The sequence below is a fragment of the Capsicum annuum genome, chromosome 3, assembly GCF_002878395.1.
Source record: "Capsicum annuum cultivar UCD-10X-F1 chromosome 3, UCD10Xv1.1, whole genome shotgun sequence".
Lineage (NCBI taxonomy): Eukaryota > Viridiplantae > Streptophyta > Magnoliopsida > Solanales > Solanaceae > Capsicum > Capsicum annuum.
In genome coordinates this window covers 11,727,928-11,737,481 of record NC_061113.1, presented here as the reverse complement: position 1 = coordinate 11,737,481, position 9,554 = coordinate 11,727,928, and the positions used below count along the sequence as shown (strand labels likewise).

At 33.1% G+C, this 9,554-nt stretch overlaps 1 pseudogene; it reads left to right on the top strand.

The window, feature by feature from the left end:
• Positions 1–8,258: 8,258 nt before the first annotated feature.
• LOC107864228 overlaps positions 8,259–9,554 on the top strand; it is a 13,351-nt pseudogene continuing 12,055 nt past the window's right edge.

The following is a 9,554-nucleotide window of genomic DNA, read 5'->3' as shown; positions in this document are numbered from 1 at the left end:
CTGTGACGGCTCTTTCTTTTACAGTTAGAATCAAAAGTAGTTTATAGCTAACTCATGGTAAAAACATACAACTAATTGAAGCTTTTTCCTTGAGAAAGAACCAAACTAACTCTTATCATTTGGAAATATCACATAACGAAGGCAAAATACATAAACATACACTCAAACTTGGCCCCGACTGTCAGATTGACAATCAAACTTACCTATTGACTAAGTAGAAACCTCTACTTTGACTCGGGTATGTCTCGTGAAGCCCTGGAATGGCTAAATGTTTGATTTAATATAACTTTGGGTGCATGAAGGCCCTTGAAGTTATATTTTTGTTTTATTCTTTTCATATGAACAATCAAGCCATAGCCACCGCCACCATCACAACCAAGCCACAGGCCCACAGCCTTACCACCACCCTCTCACCACTACCCCAACAAGGACAACTGTTAGAATCTATGAAGTTTTGATGATTGGCAAAATGCATGAAACGGGTGATGAAGCTATTTCAACAACACACTGTATAAAGGAGCTTATTTAATTACTAAGGAACACAGACAAGATTGAAAGAATAAAGGAGGAGATAATGACAGTTGGATAAACTCAAAAAACAATTATCATGTTTTGAACGAAAGAGGTGGAGTGGACTACAACACTTGACGAGATTTGAGTTTGAATTAAATAGAAGTCCTACCTGAAGTGGAACTCTAATAAATGAGAGTCTAGATGGAAGAAGAAGTACTAATTGGAAAGAACTCCTTAGAGAGTTGTGTTTAAATAGAGAGAGTGACTCTCATAGTTACTCACACACTTACAAAGAAAAAAGTCAATTGACAAATTGATTGTGCAGCTTGAAGACCGAAAAGAACACATTGATAAACCTAGTCCTGATACTTAGAAAAATAAGGGGTCTTAGCATTTATGTACTAGGGTTGGTCTTGAGTTGTAACTTTGATCCAATTCTAGTTTCAGTGAGTTATAAGCTGAATTAGGTTATTGTCTTCAAGTTAGGAAACTCGAAGACTTGGGATCACATTCCTTGGGAGGTTTGTGAGTTTTGTTTTAAATAAGAGTTAGAGTTTATAATTTCTAGATTATATAAGTCTTGTAATTTGTTATTGTTGTGGCTCAAGTTGTTTAGTGAAGTTGGAATGAAATCCTGTAGAGTTACATGTCGTGTTTTTTTAACCTTTTTGAGCCGGGTGTTTTCCACTTGGGAATACTGTCTCTTTACTTCTATTATTACTACATATTTGAAACACGTTACGCAACCTATTTCACTCTCAGGCTACTCTTAAGTGACTATAAGTAAATTAATAGGTCCTACACTCTATCAATTGGTATCAAAGAGAGATTATATTGGAAGGATTAACACCTAACATTAGATCATGATGAACTCCGCACCACCTATTAAACACGGTGAATGTCAGTCAACAACACAACTACTACTCTTTGATGAGTCTCATTTCATTTGGTGAAAGGCTAGGATGGTAATTTATCTTCAAGGAGAGGATTATGAATTGACGGAAAAAATTACTGATGGACTACGAATTCCTATGAAGACAATCAGTGGAGAATAAGTAAAGAAGGTTAGAAGTGAATCATCCGGAACAAGTAAAGAAGGTTAGAAGTGAATTCACCCCAGAGGATCTTGTTGCACTAAGGAAGAATGCAAAGGCCAAAAACATTCTTGTTTGTGGTCGTCTTGGTCCAGCTGAGTACAATAGGATGTCTACCTGCACCACTGCTAAACAAATTTGGGATACCTTGGTGAATGCACATGAAGGTACTAGCTAAGTAAGGAAATTCAGAATTGCCTTACTTTCACCGAATATGAGGCCTTCAAAATGAAGGAAAATGAGTCATTCAAATACATAATAACTAGATTAATGACCTCCTTGATTAATGAGTTGTTATTTTTAGGGAAGGTTTTATCTACTGAGGAATAGGTAGAGAAGGTCTTGCGAGTGCCTAAGTCCAAGTGGGATGTTAAGGTTACAACAGTAATAAAGTAAAGGATCTCACAAGAATGTCCTTGGATAAGATTGGCAATTTAAAGACTTATGAAATGAACATGAATGACCTAAAAAGGATGAAGTGGTTAAGGAAAAATCACTGGCATTAAGGGAATTTGATAGTGATGAATCTGAACTAGATGAAGAACATGTATCCTTCATCATTAAAAACTTCAAAAAAAAAAAATTAAGAAAAGGGATCTGACAAGAAACGAATAGGGAGCAAAAAGCAGTCCAATGATAGAAATTAGGCTGGATGCTATAAATGTGACAAAACTGATCATCAAATTAAGGATTCTCCTCTTTGGAAAATTTAGTGGAAAAGGAAAGATCTGTAAAAGAACCGAAGGAAAAGGCCAAGAAAAAGAAAAAAGATGGCTATGCCATGGTAGCTGCATGGGATTCAAATTTAGATGATGAGGATGTCAATGAAACTGCTCTCATTTCCATCGGAGACTCAGACATAGAAGAAGAAGAAGAAGAAACAACTTTTGAGGTAAGCATTCTTGAACTAAAAGAAAAATTGCAACTTTCTTCAAAAAGAAATCTTATTTCATTAATGAGTACCTTAACTGGTAATTTTCAAGAACTAGCCTTTGATAGGGATGAATTTTTCAGTAGTCTTGCAAGCTTAAAATTTGAATATATTGATTTGAAAACTTGCAAGATCACTACTGAAAAGGAAAACTGCACCCTAAAGGCATAGGTTAGCAAAGTTAATTCATCAAACCTGTACCTCAAAGTCTAAAGTGTTAAAACTATCTCTTTCTAAAAAAAATATTATGAGTAAGGAATAGGAAAGAATTGAGTCTGAGCTTAACGAGTGCAAAAATGATTATTCTTTTGAAAAAGAAAAGGTGAGGAAATTAATTCATGAAGTGTCTAAGCTAAAAATGGATCTTGAGAGAGCCAATAAATGGACTAGCTCTTCTAAAATTGTCAATAAGCCGAGTGAAAGAACTCACAATGAAAAGAGTGGATTAGGATTTTACAAAAACACTAATGCAACAAGGGATTTGTGTTACTTATGTGGAAATTTTGGACATACTACTATTAAGTGTCCAGTTTCTAAAGAATGGGGCTAGAAGCACAAATATAGCTAAAGGAACCAACTTCACGTTATCTCAATCTAACAAAAAAGGAGTCAAAACTAGCCAGAGAAACAGATACACAAATTTGTTGCCTTGATGGGCTAGAAGAAACTTGAACTCATCAAAGTCATCAGGATATAATTTAGCCATCACCAATATATTTTGGATGTCAAAACTAGAAAATGTATCAATTGGATTCAAGCAAGCTACACCATTAAGCAAATCAGTAGTCACCTCATTAAAACGGTCATTAAGTTCTTGTAGCTGTCAATCAATAATTTTATAAAACATATCCACACGATAATGGTGCTAAGTAGTATAATCAACTACTTTATTTCATGATCTCCCTGAGTTAGCATATGGCTCATCATAATTGGGTAATGGAATACTATGCTTGATACAAAATGCCTTGACCTTTTCTTTGAGTGAATCCCAACCAACATTCTTTTTTAAAATAGGATCTCATTCATTATCTCGTAATGCTTGCAATCTTCTCTTAGCAACTTTTACAAGAATCATGGCATTAGCAATATCCTATTCCTTTTTCTGTAGTGACACATTAAGAGCATTTGTGATTCCTAAAACATCGGTCATCAAATGCAACAAGAAAACAGTCTCAAAAGTTTGACAACTTCTGAGAAATACTGATGCGCTAGCTTTTTCTTCCGAAGTACTTGCATTTTCAACAAGAGAATCAAGTACATCAACAATGGAGGGAAAGTTACTAATAAAGTTTGCAAACGACTTGTAGTGAGATTCCCAACGAGTGTCACCTACTATAATAAGACCAAGTTCTTGATTCAAACCTCTACCCATTTCTAGCTCACCCATATCTAATGCCTCTTGGAGTTTTTTTTTTTTGAGATTCTCAAAATTCATCCACACGTTTAAAGGAAGCCCCCAATACATTCAAAATATTTGAAGTCAATAATACAAGTTCTCCTATTTGAACAAACCTTTTAGAAACCGCAACAAGAGTCAATAGAAGTTGATGAGCAAAACAATGAACCGAGTGAGCCGATCTACTTTCTTGTCTAATTAATGTTTTAAGACTACCTAACTCACCTTGAATATTTCTTGCCCCATCGTAACATTGCCCTCGTACATAAGCTAAAGTTAAAGAATGGTGAGCAAGTACATCCACAATTGCTTTCTTTAGAGATAAAGCACATCGTGTGGATGTGGCAAGTACATCGTGTGGCAAGTACTTGCTCACCACATGATGTGCTTTCGTGTTGAAATCCCACCTAACTGGCTTTTTTTAAAAAATAAATAAAGCATACTTTTTTTAAATTTAAAAAAGAAAAGTGTGCTTTAATTATTTTTTAAAAAAAGTCAGCTTATCTCTAAAGAAAGTAATTGTGGATGTACTTGCTCATCATTCTTTAATTATGTTTGTGCTTTAATTATTTTTTTAAAATAAGTCACCTTAGCAGCAAAACAATAGCCAATGCTTTCACATTAGTTTGGCAATTGGGCTTTATGCCCAAATTTGTTCTTTCCTTAAAATTAAAAAGGAGAATAAAAATTTTCGCGGTCTTTCACATTAGTTGAGCAATTGGGATTTGTGCCCAGATCTGTTCATTCTTTAAAATTATTCCAAATTTAAAAGGAAAATAAAAGCAACTACATCTGATAGGAATCAAACCCGCATCGCCAACGCAAATTTGCACACCCTTGACCACTAGGCTGTGCATCTCTAGCTTTTCAAGGGTGTTCAACAGCATGTATATAACCATATATATCTATATTTAATCCTTATACCCGAAAAAAATTTCGGCGAAGGGTGTTCATCTGACCACATATCGCAAGCTGTAGCTCCGCCCCTGGGCCTGTCAAAGGTGTTGTATGTGACACGCGGTATGTTTATTCACGTATAATTAATTATCAACATCAAATTGTTCAAATTCAGATTCTACTAGCATTATTTTGAGGCTTTGCAGAAATGCTTTTAAGCTTTGGTGTTCAGGTAGGGTAGGTTTATCCTACCTTTAGATTGAGCTTATTTGCTGAAATTGTAAACTATTATGCTATCTTTGGATAAGTGCTTGTAGATGCGTATTATTTGATTTATATAAACTGTCTTATTTATCTGGATTAGGACTTAGTTCTAGTAAATATTGAAATATTATCTTTCAATATAATATAGCATCTATTACTTTAGGACGTGAAACTAAAATGCATTTAGATGTTGACATTGTTATGATATGGTATGGATTTTAATATTACCATTGGGTATGGTTACTATGAGTTCCGATTTGAGTCCGACATTTGATTATTATTGTTACTATGAGTTCCGATTCGAGAACGGCATTTGATTATTATTGTTACTATGGGTTTTGATTCAAGTCCGGCATTTGATTATTATTATTACTATGAGTTTCGATTCGAGTCCAGCATTTGATTATTATTATGACTATGAGTTTCGGTTCGAGTTCGACATTTGATAATTAATGTTACTATGAGTTTCAGTTCGAGTCCGGCATTTGATTATTAATGTTACTATGAGTTCCGGTTCGAGTCCAATATTTGATTATTAATGTTACTATGAGTTTCGGTTCGAGTTCAATATTTGATTATTAATGTTACTAAGAGTTTTGGTTCGAGTACGACATCTGATTATGGTTGTGGTTCCTCTGAGTTTCAGTTCGAGTCTGGCATCTGATTATGAGTTATATATATGTGGCCTATCGTTATTACCCATTATGTCCAATTCAAATTCGGCACGTGTTCTCTTGTTATTATCCATCACTACCGGTTCAAGTGCGGTATCTGGCCTCTCGTTACTACCCATTGGTACCGGTTCAAGTCCGGTGCACATCTAGATGACTATCATGATTTCTTGGGATTGGCTCAGTTATAGATTATTTACGTTTATTTTCTTTAATTGCTACTTGTGTGTTCCACCGGCTTATGGGGTACGGTTGGGTTAATTATTTGTATAAATAACATAAATACCAACCTTTTAAAAGTAATTACACTCTCTTCCATTTTTTTAATTACTCTACTCTCTCTCCCTATTAATATACATAACATAGCCGACATATACATAACATTCTATGTATATGTGGGATTTTTGTAATATGTTTAGGGAGTTGGAATTTTTTGTAATATTGAAAACATAAGTTGTTTATTTATGTAATTTTTAGTAATTATTTTCTTCAGTGTACCTAGCGGGTTTATGGGGGCCCAGTTAGGTTATGTTTGACTTGTCTGTAATTACTGCGTTATTTATTTTCTGATGGTTACTTATTGTTTGTTACTTTTATTACTACTGCTATCATTATACACAATCTTTTTTTATTTCAGCCTATTAGCCTGTTATCTATTATTTCGGGCTATGGTTTGGCTTGCCTATTAGGAGGATAAGGTAGGCGCCATCACGACTTGAGAAATCGGGTCGTGACAAAATATGATGAAATATATATTTATTCAATTTTTTAAAGTAGATATAAATTTAATCCTTTTTCCATTAGTTTATTGGGAAAAGGACCAAAATATATCTAAACTTTGGTAAAATTTATTGATAAATTTTGTGGGGTTCCTATGAACCCCCAAATTATTTATTAGTGTTTTTAATGACATTTATAATCTAATAAAAAATAAAATATATTAATAAATAAATAAAAAAGTTTAGTTTAAATAAATATCAGTAAAATATGTTAATAAATAGTCTAGGGGGTTATACGACCCTCACAAAGTTCTAGGGGATCATAGAACCCCCGCAATATTCAGGTATATTACAGAAAATTTCATCAAAATTTAAGTATATTTCAGACCATTTTTCCTTAATTTATTATAACCTTCAACTAAATATAAAATATTTTCTGCAAAGAAAAAGGGTCCTCTAGCAACCGAAGGCCAAAAAATCTAGTTACCTGCTACCCTTATAGAAGTGAAGATTCTAGCCCTTGAAACTTTATATGTAATTAATGCTAAGTTAGGCCTTAGCTATACCTATTCCATATATTTCATCATATGGTTAATAGATGGGCTAGCTCTTACCGTAGCCTATTCCACATATTTTATCATATGGTTAATAGATGGGATAGCTCTTAACGTAGCCTACTATTAAATATAATACTCTCAGTCCATCTTTATTTGTTCAATATGAACTTGATATGTATTTAAGATAATAAATAAATGTATTGTGTAATAAATTATATCTAATAGCAAGAGTAAAACAAAAACAAAATGGTAAATTATTTATTGGTTCTCGTAACTGAAATATCTATTTAATACTAGACGCGTGAGCTCATGTCAGCATGACATAATGTATGTTACTTCCTCAATTTCAATTTATGTAACAAATTTTTGAGAGTGAATCACATTTAAATTTTTATTTGAACGTGTTCAACACCATGAATACAATTCGGGAGTGATCATCCCCTCCTTTTAAGGAAATTATACTCGAAAAGGGGACATGCACTAGTAAAGGCTCAACACATGCCAAATTAACAACGAAATGCATATTTTTATTTTTATGATATAATCAAGCATCAACAAATATTTTCTCGCAAAATGTACTTGGCAAAAAAAGAGGATGTGGAATAAAACAGAAATTTATTAATCTCCCAAACATAAAAAACTTTATAATAGCGACAATGCAAGCACCATAGCACATTAGCAAGTAGTAATAAACTAAGTTTCTCCGACTTTTCAAATATATTACCGTACTCGTGCCAGAATCTTAAAAATTGTACTATTTTTAAAGGATTCAACACACACCTGATGATATTTTTGAAGAGTCTAAATAATATGGATAATAAAGATCAAGTTCCCAAGAAAATTAGCATGGACATGGACTTGAAAGAAAAAAAAATCATTTTATTTTAATAATCTCGAGTTCAAATGCAAATTAATAACCTAATCGTCGAAACTCCTCTAAGGATCTCATCTATACCGAAATTTAAACTCGATACAACTGATTAAGAATATATCGATACATACTTAGTACTCCTTAATTATGACCTTTCATGATTGTATACGTGTGTTTTGTTATAGTGGTTATGTTTGTTCCATTCAATGATTCAACCAAGATGTCGGTTTGACTATTAATTTTGCAATTGGTACTTTTTAAATTTAATAAATATCTCTTTTGCTCTAATCAAACACATATAAGATATAATATATAAAATATTTTTATGGTAACATTAACAATACCCATGTGAAGCACTATCATCTAAAATATTTTTTATTGTATGATAATATACATTCTGAGATGGCTTTGTCTTGCATAAGATTTTCCACAAATTAAATAAACTAAGGAGACTCGAGTACTCTATCTATCACTTCATTTTCATAATTTTTTCCTTCATTTTATGGTCTCTACAACTCCATCAATTAATAACCTTGAGGTACGTTTAACGAGTAGTATGTATGCATAAAGTTTTTATAGTATGTGATATGTAAAAAGGTATAGTGAATGTATAACACCATGTTTTTTTCTTTTTACAATGAAGTATTGATTCATCACACCAAGTATGTTGTTGTTGTAATGGAATATAATTTATTTCTTAAGTCGATCGCGTATTTGTTTAATTTTCTTTTTACCTTATGAATAGTTGCCTTTTGTTCTCTCTCTCGTTTCCAATGGCTCATGCAGTGCTGAGGTAGAATTTTTCATCCAGGGTAGGGAAATAAAAACTTGCTTGTGTTATGGATATGTTTGATATATAACGTTTTTTCATTTTCTCATGTTTGATTGGTTAGCCGGGAAAATAGGAAATATGAAGACTTTTCAAATGAAAGTAAGAAAAACTAAGTGATGTTTCAAATTTATTATCTCCTCTCCCACCCCCCTCCCTCCCCCACCCCCACCCCACAGTACTCCTAACTAAATACCTCTAGTCTGATCATGTTTAATATTATTGCAGTTTGTGTAACATTGAAGCTAAAGTGACAAAATAATGAAAGTAGCAGTGGTAGGAGCAGGGATAAGTGGACTAGTTGCAGCATATGAGTTAGCAAAATCTGGTGTCCAAGTTGTGGTTTATGAGAAAGAACATTATCCAGGAGGCCATGCTAAGACTGTCACCCTCGACGGCGTCGATCTTGACCTTGATTTTATGGTCCTTAATCAGGTAATTTATAAACATTTTTAGCTTAGTAACGCATTTAGTAAAATTACTCATATTATATAATCATAACAACATGGTGAAATTTCACGTTGACAATAACTCATAGCATGTGTAATCTGATGTTTGCTTAAGTGCATGAACCTCCATAATTCATGCCTCAATAATTTTTAGTTGAAATAAGTGTTGCGTACAATCAATTTGTTGAGTGAGCGTTAAGTTTGGGTCCTTATAGTATCACTATATTTGTCGTCATAAAGATTTTTTATTATAATATGTGATCAAGTTGGAAAGTTGTAACTTCATTAAAGGTGGCTCAATTATTAGTAGCCTTATTAGTTGTAGCCTTAATTAATCTCTAGTTGTGTTATCCTACAAATTAA